At 49.1% G+C, this 27,038-nt stretch overlaps 1 long non-coding RNA gene across 2 annotated transcripts; it reads left to right on the top strand.

Moving 5' to 3' along the window:
* Positions 1 to 23,752, top strand: LOC129038629 (uncharacterized). 2 transcript variants are annotated; one of them, XR_010126518.1, is made up of 4 exons: positions 1 to 197; positions 943 to 1,038; positions 22,299 to 22,475; positions 23,372 to 23,752. It is a non-coding gene; the product is annotated as an uncharacterized LOC129038629 (long non-coding RNA). The 2 variants fall into 2 exon arrangements; XR_008503192.1 differs by lacking the exons at positions 1 to 197; positions 943 to 1,038 and adding an exon at positions 8,692 to 8,852.
* Positions 23,753 to 27,038: the final 3,286 nt, after the last annotated feature.

Genomic DNA, 27,038 nt, shown 5'->3' with positions numbered 1-27,038 from the left:
GCTCTCTCTCAGGCTCTGGCCATTGCTGGGGGAGGTCCTTGCCCTACTCTGATGCTGGCCTCCTGACTTTTGACTTTCTCTGACCCCTTCCAGGCCTTGAAATCATGGCAGCAGCAAGACTCAACTGGGGCAGCATCATGTCTGTGTTTGAATCCCGGTTCGGCCACTTTCCAGCTGTGTGATGTGGGGCAAGTCAGGTAACCTCCTTGGGCCTCAGTTTCCCTATCTGCAACTGGGGATGACAATAGTGCTGTCTTCCTAGGTTTGTTCTGGGGAATCACTGAATTAATATTTGTTAGGTATTTGTGCTTTACCTTGCACTATGTACGTGTTGGTTAAATAAATACATCATTTCCCTAATGATGGCCAGCTAAGGAATAGGTGGATGGGGTGGGTCACTGACCCACTAACCCCTGGCTTCATGCCTCAGCACTTACTCATTCCCTGGCATTTAGCTCTTATCCCTGCATAGACCCAGAAAGTCTGTGACTTTTTGCTCACTTTCTCAGGGTTTAAATTCCACCCCTGCTATTTACCCTCTGTGGCACTTTGTCTCCTGGGGCAGGGATATCATAGCAGAACACAGAGGCCAGCTCAGGAGAAAGTCTCCCATCCTGACTTGTCTCTCCTCCACTTCTGCCACAGCAGCCACCCCCAGGGTGGCCTGAAGGGAGGTGCCCCAAGTGGCAGGTCTCTTCCCAGTGCCTTAGGTCTTTGCTGTTCTGGAGAGAGGAAGCGGCAGCTTTGCCGGCTGGGCTAGGGACTTAGGTTTTGGCTTGAGCATGGAAAAGATTCATTCACAGAAACTCCCCTGCCTTCCTGAGGCAATGATCCTGATCCACTAACCAGCTGCTCTCACTGGGGCTGGGGGAGTGCAGGGGGCTTTGCTCGCCTTGAAGGGCTGGTGGAAGGATTCCTCCCCAGCTTCTCCCTTTTCCCCAGGCTCAGATCCCACCAGGACTACAACCCTTAGCCCTGTCTGGTCTCCCCTGCAACCCTTGAGGCCACCCTGGAGGCTCAGCCATCCATTCACCTCAGGTGGGTCCCACACCGCCTTAGCTGCCTCTTCCTGGCCCCGTGGCAGCCTGCCTCCTCTCCCCTCCCTCCTCTGGTTGCTCTCATTGTGGGTCTGGAAACTGAGGTAGCCTTGTCGCTGGGGCCTGGGGCCTGGCTTCTCGATGCCCAGAGTCCTCCAGCTCTATTCTGCTCTCAAATATGGAGCAAGCACCCACTCTGTGCTCTCCTGTGCCTGGCTCTGATGGAAAGGGCCAGTTGGCCCTGGTCACCAGGGAGCCTCTTGACCAGAGTGCAGCCCTCAAAGAAAAGCCAAAGGGCCATGAGATGTCTTTCTTCCTTCCCTCCCCTCCCCTTCCCTCCCCTCCCCTCCCCTCCCTCCCAGAAATGTTTATTGGGCCCTGCCTTTGTAGCAGGTGTGGGCTGGGCCCTGACCTAGAAGAAGACTTCCTTGCCAAGAAGTTCAGAGGGAACCTGGTTGCAGGCCCCAGGCAAGGCTTTCCTTTCTTTGAGTTCCACAGCTCTGCTCACTGAGGGGTTCCAAGGCAGAGGCTGAGTCTCCACCATCAGATCGTGGGCTCCCTGAGGGTAGGGCATGTGGTTTCTGCCCCTCAGAATCTTCTGCATTCATTGATTCACAGTTCATTCACTTACAGCACGCAGGAATGCCTCTGTGGGCCAGGCATTGTGCCGGACCTTTGTGAGCTGATCTGTTTCAGCAGGTGCCATCTAAACTGGTTTCTGGTGGATGAGAAGAAGCTAGTTCTGGGAAGAGGGTTCCAGGCAGACAGAACAACAAGTGCAAAGCCAGGAGCCTGAGAGCTAGCGGGGTAGGCTGAGGCAGGAAGGGGCTTTGAAGATACAGTGACTCACAGGAAAGCAGGGGCCTGTCTGGGGAGCTGAGGAGAAAGAAGTCCTTGAGAATGGTTGAAGATTTTACTTCTGTGGCAGGAGAGAAAACCCAGGAGAGTGTCAAGTATCATTGCCCAAAGGAAGACAGGAATTCAGCATTGTGTGGAATCCCTGACTCATCGCTGGGGGTGGAGGGAGGTGGGAGAAGACTGGGCTGCCTGTGCTTCATTTCTAGCCTTCCAGGAGGACGTCAGCTCCCTCCTTGCAGATTCCTTCCTCCTCTGCCCCCTCAACCTCCCTGCCCTTGCAGGGAATGAATCCCGGGGCTCTAGCTGTCGTCGAGTTCTCCCTGTTGTCTAATCCTAGTCTCTCCTGCTGCATTCCTGCGTGTCCTTGGAGATTAACCACAATTTGGGGCCTGCAGTGTCTTTTCCCAGTGCCTGGCAAAGGCACTCCCTAGCCTTAACCTGTCCCCACTACTGTCCTGGGCCACAGAGGCTGGGTCCAGGGCATGGGGGTAGTTTCCAGGAGACAGTTTGATCCTCAAGCCGCAAGCCAAGCCTCCATCTTGATCTCCAGGATTGCTTGAGGTCTTAAATCCCACTGGAGAGGTCTAGAGAAGCCAGGGGAAGCCTAGGCTCTCTGTTCCTGTCTCTTGCTTACCATAACTCTTATTTCTCTTTTCCCTGTCTCTCTCCCCATCTCTTTCTCTCTTCCACTCTCTCTCCACAGATCCCACCCCACCCCAACCCCCACCCCCGACATCTTTTTCTCGTTCGGTCTTCCCCTCCCTCCTTCTTGCTCTCCTTTTCTTTCAGTCCCTGGTCCTCCCTACCTCTAGGACTCAGTCTCCATTCCCATCCCTAGCCCTCTTTCTTTCTGATGGCCCCTGGCAGTGCTCGGGAACGAGAATGAGGAGGTGGACTTGTGGGGCTGCAGGTGGCCAGGCAAGTGGCATTGTGCAAGATGCCACTCTTCCTTGTTAGGGTTGGAGGGGATTTGGAGGGCCGGCCCCAGTCAGCAGCCTGGCTTTCATTCCAGGCCTGTTGGAGGAATTCATAATAAAGGGCCTGGCACTGAAGCCTTGGGTGGCTTTAATTTTCTAGAAGAGAGGCAATACAGTTGCTTCCCTAAGGGGGAAACCCTGTGTACCCAGCTGAGGGAAGGTGAAGAGCATGTAGTGGTTAGAGTTTAAGCCTCCCCTGCAAAGTGTCCACCTCCAAACTGTTGGTGGGACTGAAGACAATATTTTGTCATGGAGAGGGGACTGGTTGAGAGGCAAGAAACAAAGGAGGAAGGAGACCTTTCTCTGGCCAGTCAGTAGCTTCCCCGGGTACCTGAGCCAGACTGGGTATGCCTGGCCTCTTTATGGGCATCTGAAGGAGGCAGGAGATGAAAAGCTCCGAGTATGCAGAGGAAATGAGCTCCTAGAGAAGAGACGAGGACAATGGAAACAGTCAGTGGTCCTCGGGTGGCAAGATAGGCCTGGAAGGCCGGGAGGAGTGCTTCCTCCAAAAAGCAAGCAACGCCTTATAGGGAGAAAATGAAGCTATGTTGGCTGGATTCTGGGGGCTCCTGTGAGTGAGTGGCAGAGATGCTGTCTCTGGGGGTCAATAGGCCTGGGGCTCAAGTAAGGTCTGCTTACACCAGGGATGGACAGATGTCAGAGGGCCCTGCATTTTACACAGCTGTGTGGAGCACCGTGCAGAAGCCGAGGGCCTGGTCCCCAGCCCTTAAAGCCTGGACCTGGGAGCTCAGGACTTCCTCCCTCTTGAAGTGGGGGGTGAGCCCTGAATATTTTACCTGAACGTGACACCGGGCCGGGGGAGGGAACTGTGAGAAGAGGAGAGAGTTTAGGAACTTTCTTGGTGGCAGGCCCAGAGTGGGTGACCAAGGGCGCTGGGGGCTTGTAGGGCTGAGGGCAGTGCACACCACTGTCCACCACCAGAGCCCCAGGAACCCCCAGGACAGTGTCCTGCTCTTCTTCTGAGGTCCTTCCCCTCACTGCCTCTGTCTTTCTGTGTCTGTTTTCTACTCCCCCTTTCTTTGTCCCTTTCTTCTTTCTTGTCCTGTTCTCTGGCCATAACTCTCCCATCGGGCCCTCCTGTCTTTCTCTGTGTCTGTTGCTCTCTGCCCCCCACATCATGGTTTCTTCATACTGTCTAGTACAAGGGGAACCCCCTCTCTCCATAAACCCACTGGACACTGGGTGACCCCTGCCTGTGTGTGTGTGGTGGGGGGGTGCATGCACTGAGCGCAGGGTGCGGGGGAGTGCGTGTGCCCCAGGCGGGAGTGAAGGGCGTGGGTGAGTGTGGAGGAGCTACTGGTTGAGCCAAGGCGGTGCAGGCTGTGAAGGGTCTGGTTGAAGATGGAGGGTTGAGGGCTGAGGTGGGGGCTCCTGTCATCCTGGGTGGACTGCAGGGTCAGGCTTTCTCAGCAGAGGCAGCCCTAGCTCTGCCCCTGGGCTCCAGCTTATTCTAGGAAAATTTCAAGAGCCAACCCCACCATGGCCAGCGCACACAAAGCACGTCGTTCCACTCCCCAGGCCCTTGCCCCTGTCCCTGCCAGGGTTGCTGCCAGTTCCTGGAGGCAAGCTGGCAGCCTCACTCCTGAGGCCAGGGCCGCTCACCTGGCTCAGTGGGAGTTCCTCCCCTGCTGACTCGTCACCGTCTTGAGCAGGGCCAGGAGCATGCCAGGCTTGCTGACCCTCAGAAATGGCACCCGGTGGCCCTTTCTGCCAGCTGTCCCCTCTGCACACTTTTCCCCATTCCAGGAACTGGCCCAGCTGTTCCGCCCTGTGTTCCCACCCCAGCTTTTTCTTTCTCATGAGTCTTTGCAGAGATCAGGTCTGCCACGTGGGAAGATTGCTCTCCCTTTACTCCATAGTTCAGGCATCAGTTCCTGTCTACAACTCACCTCCTCTTGGAGGCCTTCTTTGGTTACCCACTGTCCATCTCAGATAGCCCGTTCCTCCTTGCTCTGCCAGACTGCTGGACCCACAGCAGACACACTACATGATATCCAAGTTTCCTGGCTGAGTGCCATCCCAGGGAGCAACCTGGGGCAAGAGAGGGTACTGACCAACACCCACCACCTGCCGGGCACTTCCCATGCATTATTCACTTTGTTCCCACAGTAGCACCCCTGGTGCTATTATCCCCATTGAACAGATGAGGAAACTGAGGCTCTGAGAGGTCAACTGATTTGCCTGAGGTCACACAGCAAAATTTCAAAGCTAAGACACTGTCAAAATGATGTGAGGATGGCAGGGGCTTTCAGGGCAGAGGGAAACAAACCATCCAAGGGAGTCAGTACGTCCCAGCTCCAGGGCATGTTAGGATGGAAAGTCCAGATGTTGTTACCAGAGTTTGGGATGGAGGCAGGAAGTTGGATGAAATGACCTCTTGTGGGCTTGCCTGGGTTTAGCATACTCTCTGCCCTTTCTGTGAAGAACCCCCAGCACCACTTTCAGAGGGCTCCCCTCTTTGCCTCCTCTGAGGGCAAACAATAGCTCCCAGGCCCTGCCCAGTTCTCCCGAGACCCACCTCTTGTTCCCCTCCTCAGGACAGGCTCCATGGTACCTGGGGAAACCTGGCTCAGAGCAACCCCCTTCTTCCTGCTCCAGTGGGCCCCCTACCCTGCTCCCCTCCTTGAACCACTTAGGCTAGGATACACCCAGGATTTCTACCCACGGCCCTTCTCTGACTTTGCGGTGTCAGAAGAACCTGGACTCAGACTTTCCATCCCTGGTGACCATCCATAGCGCCCATCCCTCCATCTGCCTCCTTTTCCCACCCTGTCTGTGCTCCTCTTTCTCTCTTACCTTTGATGTACCTACTATGTGCAAAACTGTGCTTGTGTCAGACCCATGGCCTGAATCTATGCTAAGCAGGTCCATTGACGGCCACCCAGACAAGAACATGAAATAGGGTAAAGGGATCCAGGCAGTGTATTGTGAGAGCTCCAGGGCAACAGCGAGTGCAGGCGGGTGCCATCTCAGAAGTTTTCCTGGAGAGATAGCGTTGAACTGAGCCTTGGAGGATTCTGATAGGCAGGGAAGGGGGCATTTGTGGAAGGCAGGTCTGCAGGCTGCTCCCCAGTGTGGAAAGGCCAGAGGAGTTTTCCATCTTGGACTGTGAGCTGCTAGGCAGGGCCCGTATCCTCCAACACAGTGCTTTTCAAGCTACCTGAAAGAACAACTAGTTTTTTTTAAAAAAATCCCAATCTGTCAGCCGGGCGCAGTGGCTCATGCCTGTAATCCTAGCACTTCGGGAGGCTGAGTCAGGCAGATCACTTGAGGCCAGGAGTTCGAGACCAGCCTGGCCAACGTGGTGAAACCCCATCTTTACCAAAAAATACAAAAATTATCTGGGTGTTATGGCACACACCTGTAATCCCAGCTATTCAGGACGCTGAGACATGAGAATTGCTTGGACACAGGAGGCGGAGGTTGCACTGAGCCAAGATTGCGCCACTGCACCCCAGCCTGGGCGACAGAGCGAGACTCTGTCTCACAGAAAATTCCAATTTGTCATAAACTGATAATATTGTATAATGCAAAGAAATGATTAGAAAAATAAAATAAGACAAAGTACAATTTTTTTTTTTTTGACAGAGTTTTGCTTTGTTGTCCAGGCTGGAGTGCAGTGGCATGATCTCCGCTCACTGCAACCTCCGCCTCCCGAGCTCAAGCAATTCTTGTGCCTCAGCCTCCTGAGTAGCTGAGATTACAGGCACCTGTGACCATGCCTGGCTGATTTTTTTGTATTTTAGTAGAGACGAAGTTTTACCATGTTGGCCAGGCTGGTCTCGAACTCCTGAGCTCAGGCAATCTGCCCGCCTCAGCCTCCCAAAGTGCTAGGATTTCAGGCTTGAGCCACTGCACCCGGCCCAAATTCCAATTTTGTATTGTGGGATTCAAGAGAAGAAATTGCTATAAAGAGTCTAAATGCCTGTGCTTGGTCTCTGCATGGACCTTTTCCCTGGCTGGTCACAACCCTAACAGTAGGTTGTGACCAGCATTGAAAAACATGAAGTAGAATAGAATAGAAAACAGAGTGCTTTACATGTTGTAGGGGGAAGTGTAGTTTTGCGAAATGTTTCTTTCAAGTTTCTGCACAGCCATGTGTATTGGCACTGGGTTGGGGGTGAAATGCATTACCGTGGGTTGTAGTTGGGTGCCCTCCCATGGTGCTGTAGGGGCTGAATCTCCTCTCTGGCTCTCCTGTCCCCATCCTAGCTCTGTTGCCCTCCCTCTGGAGTCTGTTTCTTCATCTCCTCCTCTGCCCATCTCTTTCCCTCTCCTGGTTCCATAGCAATGGTCCCACTCAGTAAACCTTGGCCCTTCCACTTTCCTGATTCTTTTTTTCTAGACAGTCTTCCTCCTCCCTTACCTTTGACAAAAGCTGTCTTCTTCCTGGATCCTATGTAATCAGGCCCCAACCACTATGCTTAGCCCAGGCAGCCCCGAGACACAGGAGAGGGAGTCCCTGCCCTTGAGAAGGGAGTGGCAGTGCTGGGGAGTCAGAGCTGTACTGGGGAGTCAGGGAATGGAATGTATAATGCAAAGAAATATGTGACAGGAACTGAACCAGGAGCCTGGCCAAAGTCTCCTCCTTCCAAGCTGGTGAGGAGAAGACCTGGTGCTCGATGGAGGTCCACAGTTGGTGGACCACATGACCCCATCCAGGGCTCCCACTTGGCTGGTGCCTCCTCTTTTGGGGTTCTGCTGATACCCAGCTCCCACTCTATGGACATACTAACATTTGTTTAATCAATTCTCTGTAAATAAACCTCTGGATTGCTTCCAGTCTTTTTGGAATCATGAATAAACAATGCTGTAATGAACATCTCTGTATCTCTCCTTCACCACACCTGAGCTACTGATTCCCTGAGGTACCCTCACTCCAGCTCTTGTTTCTTACATCTTTGTACACACACAATCCAAATTCCTCCTGCTTCTCTCAGCATCCAGCTGGCCTGGTCTCATGTCATGAGGCTAAACATGAGCCAGAGGTTTGGAAATGTGGTCTTCTTCCTCAGGCTATGCACCCCCCTTGCTCACAACTACTCATTTGGTTTCTTCATCCATACTTGCCAAATATCTAGCTGTATCATCAGGGCCCTTTAACTGCAAGTAACAGAAGCCCTGATTCAAAATGGTTTAGACAATACAGGAAGTTTTCATTTCCTGAGAAAAGTCCCCAGGGACCGTGGGTCTAGGGAGGATAATTGAGTGCATCTATCACATAATCAAGGATCCAGGTTCTGTCTGTTTTTCTGCCCTGCTATCCTCAGCGTGTTGATTTGCTCCTCAGGTGCTATAGCGCCCTTCATGGTTGTAAGGTGGCTGCTGAAAGTCCAGACATCGCATCCAGACATAATATGCCTGGAGGCTGAAGAGGGGCCATATCTTTCTGAAGGTCTGTTTTTCAAATAAGAAGAACTTTTCCCTGGAGAGCCCCTAGAAAACTTACTCTTGAGTTCTCATCAGCCAACATTAGGCCACATACCCATTCCTTTAGAGAGAATGAGACTTTGCTAACTGGTTGGTGAGGCACAGGGCCTTACTGTGGAGGAGGCGGAGAGGGTTGGGTTTTAAAGGAGGAAAGGGGTGTGGGGACAGAGGCTGAGTAGACAACCAATCATGAGTACCAAAGTGTCCCCAGTGGAGAGGACTCTGCTTCTGTGTTGCTCAACCAGCTGGCCCTGTGATCCTACTCTGGAGATTTACCTTGACTCCAATTCAGTTAGAAAATATTTGTTGAGAAGATGGAACTCCTGAGGGAGTTTGTTGTAATGTGAGAGAGTGAGATCCAGGTTAGGGTACAGGACTGGGAGAGAAGGCAGAAGCTGCTGAAGCTGCAGACAGGAGGTCTGAGCACTCCAGCCCTTCTCTCTGAGGGAAGGAGTTAGGAGGGACTCAGTGAGTCCCTGTTTGGGCTGGGTTGGACACAGGGGACTGACTGACTCAGGTAACCTTTGAGGTAAGAGGTCTGGGTGGGAGGGCATCTATCCCAAGCCAAGGTCCCCTAACTTTTCTCTTGACCCTCAGGTGGGTCTTGTCCTTGCCCTTAAGCCACAGAAGGACAGGAAGAAGAGAAGGAGGGCTGTGAGTCAAGAGCCTACCTGGGGGGAAAGAAAAACACAGGAAGTGACTCAAGGCCTGTAGGGTGGCCAGGTGGCCAGCAATGCCCCAGGATGGACCCTGAGGGAGTTGGCTGAGGGCAAGGGTCCCCCCCCCAGAGGCTGCCGGTGCATGCCATCCTGGCTATTTCTGCCAACCATGTTTCCCACAAATCCTTCCCCTCCTCACCACAGCAGGCTGCCCACTCACCCACAAACCCCGTGGCCAGCTGTTGCAATTCCTGGCTCTGGTCCACCCCCTGCATCCGGGAGGCTCGGCACCTCTGACCCCAGAGGGTGGGGTCAGCACCTTCCCCTGCCTCTCTCCCTGGCCTTCACACCCTGAAGGAAGAGATTCCAGAACCACTAGAGGGTGGGGGTCTTCTGAGCCAAGCAGTGGCCCCTGTGTGCATGCACGGCAAGGTGGAGGATCTGGGCCCAGGCAGAGTGACAGGATGTGAAGGTAGAGGGAGCCCCAGGAACCGCTGGATCCTTTCTGTGTGCACTGTCAGAGGGGCCTTTGTTCTGCCCACTGGAGGCCAGGACCCCAGTGAGTATTAAAGTGACATTTTGCCTGCCTTTACCACTGTTTTTATGTATTAAGCTTCCTTAGGGACCTCCAAAGAGAAGTGGATGGGCCAAGGCATGATTAAAACATATTATTTTAAAAATATGTTACATGTAAGGTTAACAATTTGTTTTTTCACTTATGTTAGACTTCCTTCCATGATGGTATATACATAAAGCTTCCTTATTCTTTTTTATTTTTATTTTTATTTATTTATTAAATAGAGACAAGGTCTTGTTATATTGCCCAGGCTGATCTGAAACTCCTGGTCTCAAGTGGTTAATCCGTCTGCCTTGGCCTCCCAAAGTGCTGGGATTTAAGGCATGAGCCACCGTGCTCAGCCCCTTATTCTTTTCAATAGCAACAGAGTAGTTCACTCTATGGATGTGCTATTATTTACTTAACCACCTCCCTATAAATGAAGCTGTGATTTGTTTCCCTTTTTAAAAATTATAAACAACGCTGCCATGAACACCTTTGTACATATATCTTTGGGCACTTGCATAATATCCTAGAAGTTAAACTGCTGGGTCAAAGAATATGAACATTTATTTATTTATTTATTTATTTTTATTTTTTCTGAGATGGAGTCTTGCTCTGTCGTCCAGGCTGGAGTGCAGTGGCGTGATCTCAGCTCACTATAACCTCTGCCTCCCGGGTTCAAGTGATTCTCCTACCTCAACATCCCGAGTAGCTGGGATTACAAATGCCCACCATCACGTCCAGCTAATTTTTGTATTTTTAGTAGAGATGGGTTTCACCATGTTAGCCAGGTTGGTCTGAAACTCCTGACCTCATGATCCGCCCGCCTTGGCTTCTCAAAGTGCTAGTATTACAGACATGAGCCACACGCGCCTGGCCAGAACATTTAAAATTTAAGAGATAACGCCAGGCCTAGCACAGTGGCTCACGCCTATAATCCCAGCATTTTGGGAGGCCGAGGTGGGCGGATCACCTGAGGTCAGGAGTTCAAGACCAGCCTGGCCAACATGGTGAAACCCCATCTCTACTAAAACTACAAAAAAATTAGCCGGGCGTGGTGAGAGGCGCCTGTAATCCCAGCTACTCTGGAGGCTGAGGCAGGAGAATTGCTCGAACCTGGGAGGCAGAGGTTTCAATGAGCCGAGATCGTGCCACTGCACTCCAGCCTGAACGACAAGTGTGAGACTCCATCTCAAAAACTAAACTAAACTAAACTAAAATATAATAGATAACGCCTAATTGCTGTGGAGTGTACTAATTTTCATTCCATTAGCATTGTATGAGATTGCCTGTGTTGTCATGTCTTCCACAACACTGTATAGTATCACCTTCTTCATCTTCGTCAATCTGATAAATGAAAAATTAGATCTTGTTTTAATTTGCATTTAAAATGATTAGTGAGATTGAACATTGTTTATATTTTCATTAGCCAGTTGTGTTTTTTGTGAATGACCTGTTTGTATTCTTTGCCTATATTTTGCCATTGGGTTGTTTAATCTTTTTCTTATTGTTTTAAAAAATGTCTTATTTTAAATTAGGAAAATTAGTACTTTGTCATACATCTTGCAGGTACTTTTCTCGTATTTTGTCCTTTGTTTTTGTTTATGGAGCTTTTTCCTTGAATGTCTGTGTAGGTACATTTGTTAATCTTCTTTGTTATGACTTCTGTTTTGTTCTATGACTAGGAAAATCGCTATCCCAGGTTCACGAAAACATTTACACATATTTTCTTCTGGCACTTTTATGACTATTTTTAAAATGTTTTTCTTTCTTTAAATCTTTGATCCTGTTGGAATTTATGTCCATATTAGGAGTGATGTAGCGAATCCAGATTTATTTATTTTTGATCCAAATATCTGACTAGTATCTCAATTTATTGAATTGAATTCTCATGTTTATTTGGGCCTATTTAAAATTTTTTTATTCTTTACAATTGATCTGTATGCAGGCACCAGTCCCATACTATTTTAATTATTGTAGCTGTATAATATTTTTGAAAAATGTTTTATAGTGCTACTCTTTCCTTGTTAGTTTACTTATTTTTCCTTCCAGGAATGTTCTATTCATTTATATTTATTTTTCCAGAGGAATTTGTATGTAATCATTTTGTCAAATTATCCCCCAAAAGCAGCTGATATTTTGTACAGAAGTATGCTGAATTTATAGTTTAATTATGGTGACACTGACATGCTTACAATACCACTGACTTTTTATCCAAGAATAAGGTCTTTCTCCATCGATTCAAGTCTATGCCTAAGTCCCTCCTTTAGCTTTTACAGCTATTTCCATGTATCTGCACACTTTTTTCTATGTGTTTTATGTTAGGTTTTTGTTAACCTTATTAATGGGATGTTTTTCCATATTCTTTTATTAGTTATTTCTTGTATTTAGGAAATCTTGTTTTAAACTAGCCACTTTGATAAATTCCTGATATTACTAAAAGTTCTTTAGCTGATTCTCTTGGAATATCCAAGTATAGAGTAATATCATCCAATGATAATAACTGCTTTCTTTTTACAATATTTATGCCCTTATTTTATTTTTCATCTAACTGCATTGTCAAGTAATTGCAGAACAATATTAAATACTAATGGTGATAGTTTATGGGGAGAGCTGACGTCAACTTTAATGGGACTACTTTTAGAGTCTCCCTATTAAACATGTTGGGAAAATTAATCTATTTTACATGTTAATATAGTAGGTTATGTTGAGTTTCCCAGAATTTGGCTTTCTTGTACTTCTGGAAAGAATCATACTTAGTCTTGACACATTCTTTTGTCAACACACTTTCATCAATACTCCCTTCCTTAGCTCAGAACTTCCTCCGTCGTTCATCTTCCTCCCTTGGAAGCAGAGGCTCAAAATCAGGGCTGGAGGTGTGAGGCGGGGGCATGGCCAGGGAAGAGCTGAGGCTCAGGACGTAGCCGTCGGCCTCCTATCCCGAAGGAATGAGGATCCACAAGAGCCTCCTCAAGGCTGACAGAGTATGTGGAGACGAGCAGGGGGATGAGAAGGCCTGGGGAAGGGAGGAAGGCTGGAGAGGACTGAACAGCAAGGAGCAGGGGTCCTTGGAAGAAAACCAGGACTCTTCTGCTTGCCCCCTGAGGAAGCCCTGCACCTCTGTCACCCTCAGGACTATCTTGAGCCCCAGTCTTTTGAGGGAGGCATGATCCAGAACTTTGGGCCTCTCCCAGGCTAGTGGACTCAATGCAGGCACAGGTGGCTACTCCTACACTAGGACAGGGAGTTAGCATGCAGCCTTCATGCAGCAGCTTCTGAAAGCAGTGACCACGCCCTCCCCTCCATCTCCTCCAGCATCCCTAGGACTGTTCTTTGGTCCTAAATATATGATGTCACCGCACCCTCCCTCCATTTCCTGAAGCAGTTTCGAAGTCCTCTGGCCATGACCCTTTCTTAGGAACCTGGCTGACTTCATCATCACTCTTGGGTGAACATTGCTGTGCCCAGGGCTTGTTGGAGAGAGGAGAGGGTTAGAGGGAGGGAGGGAGGGGACTTTCCAGTGTCCCCTCTGTCCCCTCTAGGCAGGGATTGAAGTGGCAGAGGGCGAGGGTGATGTGCTGAGGCCAGGTAACCAGGAGACAAGAGGGCCCTTTAGATGTCCTCCCTGAGCTGCCCTTCCTTTCCTTACAACTGTCCGCTCTAGGAGCACAGAAGAGGAAATTCCTTGACCTAGAACCTTAGCATCTTCCGGGCCTACAAACCTTTAATTGATACAGTCATTTAAGAGGAAGGAAGGTGGTTTTGTAACTGTGTTGTGTACCTGAGTGAGTATAGACACATTCTCCACTCTTTCATCAGGAGAGAAAATAGAGCATATAGACAGGTGTGGGGGTAAACTGAGTTTTAGGCAAAGTGAGAAGAGCATGGTCAGCCATTGACAGGAGGCCAGCAAGAGTGAGTGGTGGACACCCTGCTCTGGAGGCAGGGGACTGAACAACCTGTAGATGCTGACGAAGCTGTGAGCATTAAAGGGTTCTTGAATCTTTTCCTGCTACTTTTGGTGCATCCCAGTAGGGACAACTGAAGCCAACCCTATTTCCCAGCCATGGGAGACTGGGAATATAGTGGGAAGGCTGGTCAGCAGGAAGGGTCTCCTGCCATCAGACTGGGGCTAAGGACAGAAGTCCAGCTTCTGACAAGAAAGGCAAAAGCAAGGCAGGTCCCAGCCTTGGGGGAGTCAGGACCCTGGGCAGGCACTAAAGGCAGGCACTTGGATAGAAAGAGGCAAGATGGGCCCTGGAGGTTGCATGTGCACACACAATGAGGGCTAGGCCTTCAGAATGTTGCATGTGCACACACAATGAGGGCTAGGCCTTCAGAACGAGGTGGGGTGCATGGCAGAATGAGGAGCCCTTTGGGCATTTGAGGCACAACCCAGGAGGGCTTTCCCTGGAGCCATCTTGCAAAATTATGGTGGATTCTTGACTTGTGTGGCTTCCTGTGGAAAAGTAGGTGCCACTGGTGGATCCTGTTAAGTGCCCTGGCATGAGTCTTACTCATTTCCAGTCTTCTCAATTTCTGCACCAGGCCCAGGCCTCCGGGGGAAGTTTCTAGTAAACGCGTCCCAGATGTGCTGTATGAGGCTGAGCCAAGAGGGCAAGATGACTGCTTTTTGGAAAAACAATGCAATTTCCATAGAAAAGCCTCTTTTTTGGACAGATACCACCTGGTGTTAGCAGCTTAGGGACACCAACAGCCCCTGCCCTCCCCTCCCTAGAACCAGGGATCCTCAGACTTGGAGGGATCCTTTCCAAACTGTGCTAGAAGCAAAGGAGAGATGTGGCAAAAAGGGAAGATGGGAGACATGGCAGAAGGCAAAGGTAGAGAGAATGTTCTCTGCTTTTAAGGGCTCATGCAATTAGATGAGGTCCACCTGGATGACCCAGGAAAATATCCCGATTTTAAGGTCTTTAACCTTAATCACATGCAAACTCCCTTTTGACAAGTAACATAATGTATTCACGAGTTCCAGGCATTAGGGTGTGGACATCTTTGGGAGATGTTATTTGGCCTGCCACAGCATTTATGCATTCAGTCTTTTCTCCAGGCACATTATCTATGTAAGGAAATATTTGTAAAGTGTGCAGTATTGTCTGCTGGCAACTTGATATGATTTCTCTCCCCTAACCTATGCTTCCCTGGCCAGCAGGGGCTGGAAGCCAGGGAGCTACAATCCTCAGAATCCTCGCCAGCCAATGAGAGGCACTTTCACAAGATTTGGCAGATGGAAAAGAGGCATAAATCATAATATTTTCCTGGTGGCAGCTGTGGGCAGCTGCGTGGGCTTCAGCAGATAGGAGATTTTTGAGAAGCCTCCAGGCATTTTCTTTGCTTTGGTGCTAGAGGCTCAGGTATCTTGTGGTTTCAGCAACTTCCTAACACCCTAAAAGCTAGCAAAGAACCCAAGCCAGCCTTTCCACACCTTTGTATACACTAATCCCCAGGACTAAATCCTTTTCTGCTTGCAATGCCTAGAGTGGCTCCCATGTTCTTAACTGACTGATACAGAGACCTTGTTGACTGTAATGATTTGTAACCAGCTTGCTTTCACTTAATAATAGATCATGAAGACAAACCTGCATGCAGGTCTTTCAGGAGTCTTAAAATTTTCCACAAAATGTGAGTTTTCAGGCCAGGCGCAGTGGTTCACGCCTGTAATCCCAGCACTTTGGGAGGCTGAGGTGGGCGGATCACTAGGTCAAGAGATCAAGACCATCCTGGCCAACATGGTGAAACCTTGTCTCTACAAAAAATACAAAAATTAGCTGGGCGTGGTGGCGCATGCCTGTAGTCCCAGCTACTTGGGAGGCTGAGGCAGGAGAATCGCTTGAACCCAGGAGGCGGAGGTTGCAGTGAGCTGAGATTGTGCCACTGCACTCCAGCCTGGTGACAGAGTGAGACTCCATCTCAAAAAAAAAAAAAAAAAAAAAAAAAGTGAGTTTTCCTGGCTGTCAGCTATACCATCACATGGATGTATCCTAATTTATTTAGCCAAGACCCCATCGTTAGACATTCAGGTGGTTTTCTGTTTTCACTTTTATAACCCACACTGTCAAGAACATCCTTGGCCATCAATCTGTGTGCACAGTCAGGAGTATTTAATTACAATGTATTCTTGAAGCACATATTTTAGTTAAAGGGCATTAACTTTTTGAAAGCTTTTATGGCTGTTTCTAGATAAGTCATCTGTGTTTTCTTCTCTTGGCCTCCAGGACACTGCCCTCTCTCAGTTCTTCTCCCACCTCTCTGGCTGTGCCGTCTTGGTCTCCTCAACCTCCGAACACTGGAAAGCCCTAGGGCTCAGTACTGGCACACCTTCTGTGTCTCCTCTGTGCTTACTCCCTTGGTAAACTAAGTCACTGTCATTGCTTTAATACTATTTATATGCTCATGGCCCTTTCATTTATATCTTAGGCCTGAGACTTTCCCCTGAACTCCAGACTTGTGTATTCAAGTTGTCTGCTTAACATCTCTTCCTGGAGGTCTACTGAGAAGATCAAAATCAGTATGTCCAAAACTAAGCATCTGATCTTCTCTCCCAAATCTTCATTCCCCATAGTCTTCCCTCTCTCAGTTAATGACAACTCCTTCCTCCAGCTTGCTCAGACCCAAAAACCTCGGAGTCATCCTTGACTTCTCTCTCTCTTTTCCTTACTTTGTCCAATCAATGAGTAAATCCTATCAGCTCTATCTATCTTCAAAATACATCCATAATCTGGCCAAGTGTGGTGGCTCATGCCTGAAATCCCAGCACTTTGGGAGGCCAAGGTGGGTGGATCACTTGAGCTCAGGAGTTCGAGACCAGCCTGGCTAGCATAGAGAAACCTGTCTCTACTAAAAATACAAAAAATTAGCTGGGCCTGGTAGCACACACCCGTAATCTCAGTTACTTGGGAGGCTGACACACGACAATCACTTGAACCCAGGAGGCAGAGGTTGCAGTGAGCCAAGATTGCGCCACTACACTCCAGCCTGGACGACAGAGTGAGACTCCATATCAAAAACCAAAACCAAAACCATCCATAATCTGACCACCTCTCACCCACTCACCATGACCACCTGGGCCAAGCCACCTACCTCTCTCCGCTGGATTATTGCATGGCCCCCGACTGGTCTTCCTGCCTGCCCCCTTGCTTAGCCAATTCTCAGCAGTGGCCAGAGTGATCCTGTTAAAAGCAGATCACATCATATCACCCTTCTGCTCAGAACCCTCTGGTGGCTCCCATTTCCTCAAGCAAAAGCCGACATCCTTATAGTGGCCACAAAACCTTAACCAGCCCCTACCCTATTGCCCCTGACCTCCTCTCCCCACTCTCGGCTCACTCAATCCACCAATCCACTCCAGGCACTTGAGCCTTCTTGCTGTTTCTCAAACATCCCAAGCAAGTGCCCACATTGAGCCGTTGCACCAGCTGTTCCGGCTGCCTGGGACACCTTCCCCAGGTGTCCATGTAATGGGCTCCCTTGCTTCCTACAAATGTCCCCTTTGTACAGAAGGGGCCTTTACTGACCCCTTCATCTAAAATGGCAGCCCCTAGTCATCCTAACACTCTCCTTTTCTACTTTAGTTTTCTCCATAGCATGTATCACCATCTATCAAGTATGTATCAACATAAACTCACTGATTTTGTTTGCTCTGTGTCTCTTTTCATTAAAATGTGAGCTTTTTTTTTTTTTTTTTTTTTTTTTTTGAGACGAGTCTGGCTCTGTTGCCCAGGCTGGAGTGCAGTGGCACGATCTCAGCTCACTGCAACCTCTGCCTCCTGGGTTCATGCCATTCTGCTGCCTCAGCCTCCCGAGTAGCTGGGACTACAGGCACCTGCCACCACACCCGGCTAATTTTTTGTATTTTTAGTAGAGACGGGGTTTCACCATGTTAGCCAGGATGGTCTCAATCTCCTGACCTCGTGATCTGCCCGCCTCGGCCTCCCAAAATGCTGGGATTACAGGCGTGAGCCACCGCGCCTGGCCTAAAATGTGAGCTCTTTGAGGGACAAATGCTTTTTCTGTTTGGTTATTGATGTCTGCCCTAAGAGAGTACTGGAGTGTAGCCGTTGAATGAGAAATATTTCTTAAATGAGTAAGTGAATTTGTTATTTTTCTTCTAGTCTACAGTCCTAAGGCAGCACAGAAGGCTCCAACATGTACTATTTGTAAAGCATGTCACAGTTCACATGTGTATCACGGTTAACTCCACAAGATTCTGGCAGAGAGGAGGGTGCAGTGGCAATAAATGTTGCCTCCTATGTGAGGGATGTGGATGTGTTAACTAACCTGATGGCGGGAATCATGCCACAATATATACATATATCAAATCATCACCCTGGACACTTTAAAAATATACAATTTTATCTGTCAACTATACCTCAATAATGCTTGAGGGGGGTGGGGAAGAGCATTGTTTCACTGTTAACCCTTTTTGTGTCATAGTTTTTTGTCTGTAAAATGGGGGAAATAGTAACAACCATCTCACAGAGTTGTCAGAATTAAGATAATTCATGTAAATAATTCACATAGTGTCCAGCACATATTAATGACAAATAATTGTAACTTTCTTTATTCCCATTTTATAGCAGAGGAATCTGAGGCTCAGAAAATTTAAGAATTTGCTACAGGTTGCACAGTGAGAGGTAGAGGGAGGTTAGAACCTGTGACTTCCAATTCATCATACTTTCTCCGTTAAACTCAAGCTATAGAATAACCTAATTAAGGGTGTGGGACTCTTCCCCCAAAGCCCTAAGGCCAAAAAGAGCTGTGGAGCCTCTTGATTTCCTTCTTTTGTTTGAATCCTCGCCAAGACATTTCTGGCAAAGTCATCAGCTAACCTCTATTGGGATAATCTGTGCCTGGGGGACCCACTGCCTCCCAGGCTGCGTATCCACAATAAGGCATTCAGTTTGTTGTGCTATAGGATCAAGGTGGCAGACAGTGTTAGGTGCCCGCTTTTCCTCCCCACCCTCCTTCCTAATACAATTCCAGCTCTCTTCAGGGCAGCAGCAGTGTGCCCAGCAAAGGCTGGACTTTCCGGGCTCCTTTGCAACTAGGGTGGGCCTAGACATGGCCCTGGCCATGTCTCTCTCTCCAGGCCTGAGGCCTGGTAGAGAGGGCCTGTGGGCAGCTCTAGGGAGGGTCTGCCCCCTGAGACATGGAGGTGGCAGGCCCAGGCTGTACTCCTGGGCTTCCCATCCCTGGTTGTGCCAAGGAGGGGTGTGGTGGTGCTGGGGGAGGGAAGGGGGGCCCTGGTGAGTGGGGAGCATGTCCTTGCAGGATCAACTGTATGGTTTTCTTGCTTAAAGGGGGGAATTTTCAGCAGGCAGCATGCTCTGCTCTTCTCTCTCCGCACTTTTCTCGCCTACAACGTGGATGTGATGGCTGGAAGTCCAACAGCCATTCTCTGAGCATGAAGGAGGAAGCCACAAATTCAGGCAGAAGGGACAGAAAGCTAGAGAGAACCTGGGCTGTGGATGGCAGCACACACAGCTATAACATCAGCGGTAGCTTGCTGCCGCCTTTGTGCATCTCATTGTGCAAGGAAAATAAGCCCTCCTCAGTGATGCCTCTGAAAAAAACTAAATATCCAGCAGCAGAGGGAGGGCTAGATAAATTACAGCACACCCATGTGGTGTGATATGATGTGGCCTTGAAAAATAGTATTGTGCATGACTGTTTATTAAGGTGGGAAGTTATTGCTGAAAAATACGAATTCTAAGAGTATGTTCAGTATAGTGTCAATGTCAAAAATACGTATAACGTGCCCCGTGCTCCCCAGCTCTAGCTCTCTCAGGGTATACTGCCTCCCAGCAGCTGCTGCTCTTATTCTGGACTGCCACTGCTTCCCCCACTAGACCTTGTGGCCTGAAGGGCAGAACTGCGTCTCGCCTTTCTGGAGCCTAAGGGCCTTGCCCAGGCCCCAGCACAGACCAGGCAGATAGTAAACATCTGTGGAATAATTGAATGAGGAATTGGCAGCCAGAGACTCCATGCCACCCTTTGCTGCCTGCTCAAGGTTGGTGGCCTTGAGGGTCTGGGGTCCTCAGGTGCCTGTGTTTCCTGGTCTTGCTGACCTCTCTTGGCTGGTTCTCTGCCAGGCACTATAACCACACTCATGTTGGTCTCCCAGGCCAGAGGTGGTGGTCTCCACCCTTGGCTGCTTGTCAGCCTTGTCTGGGGAGTTTGAAATAGTTACCAATGCCTGGGTCTCACCCCATATCAGTGGAATGAGAAGCTCTAGGAGTGGGCTGCCTTTGAAGCCAAGGGACCAGCTGCCTCCTGTCCCTACACGGCCCCTGTGACAGACAGTGAGGAATAGGGCTCAGTTATGATCCTAGAAGTGGAGCTCAGTTCTTGCCGGCCACTGCCCGGCTGTAAAGAGATCATCCCTGCACCATTTCACTGTACACAGGCCGGGTTCTGGCCCCCCCTGAAGGGAGCCCTCTAGGAGCAGTCATCCCACCTGAATGGATGACCATGTGGGAGTCCCATAGGCCAGGCCCTCTCTAAGACTTTACTAGATTAACTCGTTGAGTCCTCACAGCCAGCTGCGATGTGGGTATCACTATCACTATTGCTGTCACCATCTGCATTTTACAGAGGGGCCAACTCAGACACAGAGAGGTTAACTAGCCTGCCCCAGGTCATACACCTGGCCAGGGACAGGGTGGGGTTCCGTCCCAGGCAGCCTGGTGCCAAAGTCTGGGCTGATGTGTCTCAGCACCTTCTATGTGCTAGGGACCTTCCCACAAAGCAGCAGTTCCAGAAACTTGAAAGGGAGAAGATATGGGTAAGAATTCAAAAGAAACAGGAATATTGAGAACAGCATACTCTTCTGCACTCTTTTCCAGATCTATCTTGGCCGTGGGTGTCGCTTCTGCATTTGTTTCCCTCTGACCCTGTCCTTGTCCTCTCCTGCTTGTCCTTCTGGAACCCTTCCCCTTGTCCCCAAAGAACCCAAGCTCCCTTTAATGGAATGGTTCTGTAATTGCATTACCGCCAGGCCCACAGGCTTGGCCGCCGGACGCAGGTGGGCATCCAGTGGGTGAGGCAGGGGCAATGGAGACAGATGGCACCCGAAGGGAGATTCGATTACCTGCTTCTTTCCCAAAGCCAATCCGCCTGATAACTGCGTTATGGCCTGTTATTGATAGGCTTCCTCTCTGCTGCTGCTGGAGATTTGGTTTGTCTGTGACTTTTTACATCCGTAGGAACTCAAAGATGAATGAGGCGGGGCCCAGCTCGGAAGTCTAGGGAGGACAGAGGAAGGAGGCAGCAGGCATGAGTGCTGCGGGGACCAGGGGGAGGCAGGGGGTCAGCCAGGGCCACGTTAGAGATTGGGGTGAGGAGCATTTGGTGAGACAGTCAGAGAGGATGGGGCTGGAGGCGGGCGTGCTGGGGCCTTCAATGCCAGGCTGAGAAGGCTGGTTTGTGAGAATTGGGAGCTTATGCTAGGCTCCTGAGCAAGGACAGTGACAGGCGAAAATGGCTTTGGGGAAGAGGAGCAAGTGGGTATGGCAAACATAGGGCAAGATAAGGACTGCTGGAACCCCTGTCTGCCCCTCTGAGTACACAGAATGAATCAGTGGCTTGGACTCACTGGGTTCAGACCAAGGAAAAAGGGAAGTGAGGCAGACACCCACAGACACTGGGCTAGACCCTTGCCTATGCTAACTCTCACTCAGTCCTGGAAGCAGGCCTATAAGGCATCTTGGTGTAGCAACCTGGAAATGGCAGCCTGGCGAGGATGAGTCATCGCCGGCTCACACAGTGGAGCGGAGGTCCCACCCGGCCATCCTGATGCCAGCACACGTTCTCCCCAGTGAGCAGCTCGGCCTTCCAGGGCTCAAGAGGCCAGGAGTGATGTCTGGAGGGGCAAGAAATAGCCACACACTTTGCTAACCCCTCTTTCCTGCACTTAGAGCTCACAACAACGGCCAATGCAACTCGCCACTGCCTCCCAAACACATCAGCTGACACATGTGCTCTATCTAAATGATGCTCACTTGACAAACAAGGGCGTGGAGCTCAGAGAGGTCAATGGCCTGTCTGGACCACACAGCGGCTGCATGTGACGGGCTGAGCAGTGCTTCCACTGCAAGCCTGTCTGGTTCCCTTCACCACACTGTGCCCATCCCCAGACTCTGGCTCCTGTATTCCCAGACTCCACTTTCTCTAATCCCGGGATTAGTGAGGAGGGGGAATTGGCAGCATGGCTCAGAACAAGCTGCTCAGTGTGGAAACTTTCTCTGAGCATCCCCAGGCCTGCCTCATCCCCACTTCATCTCCCTCTTATATCCCAGACCTCTCTCTCTCCAGGCCTGAGGCCTGGTGGAGAGGGCCTGTGGGCAGCTCTATGGAGGGTCTGCCCAGTAAGACATGGAGGTGGCAGGCCCAGGCTGTACTCCTGAGCTTCCCATCCCTGGTTGTGCCAAGGAGGGGTGTGGTGGTGCTGGGGGAGGGAAGGGGGCCCTGGTGAGTGGGGAGCATGTCCCTGCGGGAAGCCAAGAGTCTCGGAGGAGGACCAGGAATGGCTGGGCCTCAGCCCAGCCCCTAATCCCTCTGCGCACACTCCCTTCCCTAAGGATTTTCCCTTGGAAAAATATGTTTAATTTTCTCAGCTCAGAGACAATGAACGGAGGATTTGGGGTGGGGTGAGGATGGGTGATGGAGGAGGCCCATGGAGTTTGCCATGGGAAAAGACGAGCAAATGGCAAAACCAGTTTCTGACATGCCCCCTCCTCAGAAAGAAGCTGGAAGCTCAAGCCTGACTATAGGACCAGCACAGCCCCTGGCCAGCCGCATGCTGCAGAGGCTCTGGCTGACTGTCTCTGCTCGCCTGTTCTGCTGTTTGCATGTTCTCAGAATAGGAGACCCCTAAAGACAGAAACTGCATGTGTCCTGCACAGGAAATCTTGTATTGGTGAGTGTAATTACTGTGGTGGGGTGGACAGTGACGGAGGTGGTCATAGTGGTGGAGGCCACGGTGGTCGTGATGACGGTGACAATGTAGTGGTGATGGGGGTGGTCACGGTCATGGAAAACCCTGAAACCATGATGAGCATGGGGAGAGGGGGCAGAGGTTGAGAGATGGGCTTTGTAACTTGACAAACCTGGGTGTCCATCCCAGGCCTATCTCTCTCTAGCAGTCACCTGGGCAAGTCAGCCTCTCTGAGTCTCACTTTCCTCATTGGAAAAATGGGATTAACAGGAGCTATTGGTGGAGTGTAGGGATCTGAACACTGCTACCCAGGGTGGGCACTGACTCCCTCAGATTTTTTCATTTCATGGGGTTCTTTAGCCCCTCTGTCTGCCCAAGAGCCTTCCCTTCTGCCCACAAACTTCCTCCAGTTGTTCCCACTAGCTCTTCCCTGAATCACCACCTCAATTCCTTCCTTCCTTCAGAACCCCACACATTCTAAAAAAGAAGTCTACACACACTGCCTCTATTTCCTGACCTCCCACTTGTTCCTAGGCCCTCTCAGCAGCCTTCTGGTTCCAAACCCTTTGGAAACTGCGCTCACCAAGTCAGCAGAGGCCTCCTCCTCTCAGCCTCAGCTTCTTGGGGGAAATTCATTCTAGGGCCAACAAGACTTCCAAAGAGCCTCTTCCCAGCAGGTTCAACCTCTCATCATCTGGAAGTCTTTCTGCTCCCCTCAGGGACCCCCCACCAAGCCCTCTGCCCCTGAAGGTTGGTGCTCTGAGGGCATCCTCCTCTCTCTCTGCACTCACCATCAGAGTGGTTTAGCTCCCCTTGTTCCAATTCCAGTTGGCCACAAGCAGCTCCCAAGTCAATTTCTCTGGTTCACTGTCCATTAGTTGACCCAGCTAGAACCCCACCCCTGGCTCCTGACGCCTCTCCTGCTGGACTCTTCAGCATGTTGGATGAAGACCATCAGTGCTGAACTCACCATACTCTTCCAAGATCTGCCTGCTCCTCCCCATCACCCCAGAGCAAGCCCTTGGCTCCTCTCCCCTTCCTAGAAACTCCCACCAGTGTTGTCAGTTCTCTTGGGTCATGATTCCTTAAAAATGAACACAGAATCTAATTTTATTTTCAAAACATGAAACCAGTTCACCATTTAACTTTGCTCTTATTAAGTCTATTATCCTGATTTATCCTCTTTGGTATTAAAGCCAATAAATCATATAAATCTTGAAACTTTTTAACTCAGAAAAATAAACTCTGTTATGACAATCCTTGACGTGTTAATCTGTGTTGTGAAAACTGTTAGCTTTAAAACACAAAACATCTTTTTAACATGTTGTGTCTCAGAAACATCATTGTGCTTGCTTGTAGTAACAGCAGACTAGGTAATGGTGATCAACCTTCTTGCTGAGGGCAACAAGAAGAGCTATATATTTTTTTAAAAAACTACCACTACCTCCACAACACCAGACCATTTGAAGCATCTGAGCACTAATAAGACAGACAAGATAGTAGACAATTATTGAGCTAGGATATGGAGAGGACTGAGACTAGGGAGGTGAGCTTGGCTTTTTTTTTTTTTTTTTTTTTTTTTGAGACAGGGTCTTACTCTGTTGCTCAGGCTGGGGTGCACTGATGTGATCACAGCTCATTGCAGCCTTAACCTCCTCGGCTCAAGCAATCCTTTTGCCTCAGCCTCCTGAGTAGGTGGGGTCACAGGTGTGCACCACCACACTCAGCTAATTAAAATTTTTTTTTGTAGAGATAGGGTCTTGCTATGTTGCCCAGGCTGGTCTAGAACACCTGGCCCAAGTGATTCTCCTGCCTCAGCCTCCCGAATTGCTGGGCTTATAGACTTAAGTCATTGCACCTGGCTGAGCTTGGCTTTTAAATGCTTTTCCTCTGGGAATGGAGGGAGTGAGTGACGGAGAGGTTGAAATGTTGATCAGCGCTTTTGAGGATCTGGGGATATGAGACAAGGCCTACCAAGAGGAGTATTTGGTAAACCTCCTTGCTTTGGGTTGAGACCCCAAAGGGCTGTGCCTGAGGACTAAGGATAAACTGGAAGTAGACAGGTTCTTACAGCAACTGCCGCTCTGCTTAGACTCATCTCAATTCCTGAAATTGGATTAAGGCAATCCAGTGTTGCTAGTGCCCTCAGGGTCTTGCAAATCCTCTCTGGAAGAAGATGTCATCCTGGTGTCAGATAATTTCTACAAACAACTTTGCACCTGCAATGTCCAGGACACACACACACAAAAAAACAAAACAAAACAAAAACAACTCACAAAAAAACAAATAAAACACACACACACACACACACACACACACAACAAACCAAAACCAAAACCAAAAACCAAACACATGAGACTGGACAACATGAACAAACATAAAAACATATACAACAGGGGCTCTAGATGTTGGAATTACCAGATGCAGATTTTATAATTAAAAAAACAGCAATGCTTATTATGTTCAAGGAGATAAAAATACATGATGGAAATGGACATGATTTGAGAATTTTGGCAGGGAATTGAAACTTTGTTAAAAAATAAAAATTCTAGAACTGAAAATTATAATACCCAAAACTAAGGATTCAATGGATAGGTTTAAAAGTATATGAGACATAGCTGAAGGAAGAATTGCTGAATTAGAAGCTAGATTAGAAAAAATATCCAGGCCAGATGTGGTAGCTCATGCCTGTAATCCCATCACTTTGGGAGGCCGAGGTGGGTGGATCACTTAAGGTCAGGAGTTCGAGACCAGCCTGGCCAACATGGTGAAACCCTGTCTCTGCTAAAAATACAAAAATTAGCTGGGCGTGGTGGCACATTCTTGTGGTCCCAACTACTTGGGAGGCTGAGGCAGGAAAACAGCTTGAACCCAGGAGGCAGAGGTTGCAGTGAGTCAAGATCATGCCACTGCACTCCAGCCTGGGTGACAGAGTGAGGTTCCATCTCAAAAAAAGAGAAAAAAAAATATCCAGAATGACGCATGAAAAGGTAAAAGAATGAAAAATATAGAAGAGAGTCTAAAAGACATAGAGAAAGCAATTAGAATGTGAAAGAGAATAGGGCAAAAACAATATATGAAGGGATAATGGCTGAGACCTTTCCAAAACTGATGAAAGATATCAATCCATATACTCAGTTAAGCCCAAAGAACCTAAAGCAAGATAAATAAAAAGGAACCTACACCTAAGCCTATCAGAGTAAAACTAAAGAGTACACCTTTACTATCAGAGTAAAACTAAAACCTGATCATCAAAGATGAGGAGATCTTTATTTTTTTTAATTTTTATTTATTTATTTATTTTGAGACAGAGTCTCTGTCACCCAGGATGGAGTGCAGTGACACGATCTTGGCTCACTGCAACCTCCGCCTCCTGGGTTCAAGCGATTTTCCTGCTTCGGGCTCCCAAGTAGCTGAGACTACAGGCATGTGCCACCATGCCCAGCTAATTTTTGTATTTTTAGTAGAGACGGGGTTTCACCATGTTGGCCAGGATGGTCTCGATCTCTTGACCTCGTGACGTGCCCGCCTCCCGGATTCAAGCAATTCTCCTGCCTCAGCCTCCTAATTAGCTGGGATTACAGGCGTGCGCCACCATGCTCAGCTGATTTTTGTATTTTTAGTAGAGATGGGATTTCATCATGTTGGCCAGGCTGGTCTCAAACTCCTGACCTCAAGTGATCTACCCGCCTCGGCCTTCCAAAGTGCTGGGATTACAGGCCTGAGCCACAGCGCCCAGCTAAGGAGATCTTTAAAATAGTTAGATGAATAAACAGATTACCTTCGAAGGGGCAACAATTAGTCATGCAGCTAATTTCTTAATGGAAACAATGGAAGCCAGAATATGATGGAATTCTTTAGAGCCCCATATGAGATGGAAAAGAACAAAGTGTTTTACTCAACATGGAACACTTCTGGCATATAAGTGGCGATTTCTCCCTACCAGCAATCAGCTCGCTAGTGGACACCAATTGAGTGTGAATACTGACACTAACTGAAGTTAATGTAGATCACACAGGTCTAAGGACAGTCCCACAAGACTGCCTCCCATTTCAGATGACAATTACAAGTGCCAGGTTGTAACGTATTCTTCTGACTAGCAGGCTATAAATTGGGGGTTTCCCCTCTCCTCAGGTTCAATTAAATTTCTTGAGAGGCTCACAGAACTCAGGGTAACACTTTACTTACTATTGCCAATATCACAAAGAATATTTTGAAAGATACAGATGAACAGCCAGATGGGAGAGCTACACAAAGCGAGGTATGAGGGAAGGGGTGTAGACTTCCATGTCCTCTCCAGGCACACCACCTTCCAGGAATCACCATGTGTTCAGCAATCTGGAGGCTCTCTGAATCCAGTCCCTTTGGGTTTTTATGATTCATCACAACATTGGCCTTTGGTGATCAACTTAACCTTCAGCCTTTCTCTCCTCTCCAGAGGTTGGGGCGGGGGTCTGAAAATTACAAGACTCTAATCACCTGGTTGGTTCCCCTGGCAACCAGCCCCATCCTGAGGCTATCCAGAAGCCCCCAGTCACCAGATAT

Source organism: Pongo pygmaeus, chromosome 5, assembly GCF_028885625.2.
Source record: "Pongo pygmaeus isolate AG05252 chromosome 5, NHGRI_mPonPyg2-v2.0_pri, whole genome shotgun sequence".
NCBI classification, from domain to species: domain Eukaryota; kingdom Metazoa; phylum Chordata; class Mammalia; order Primates; family Hominidae; genus Pongo; species Pongo pygmaeus.
The sequence above is the reverse complement of the archived record's forward strand: the minus strand, read 5'-3'. Positions and strand labels throughout refer to the sequence as shown.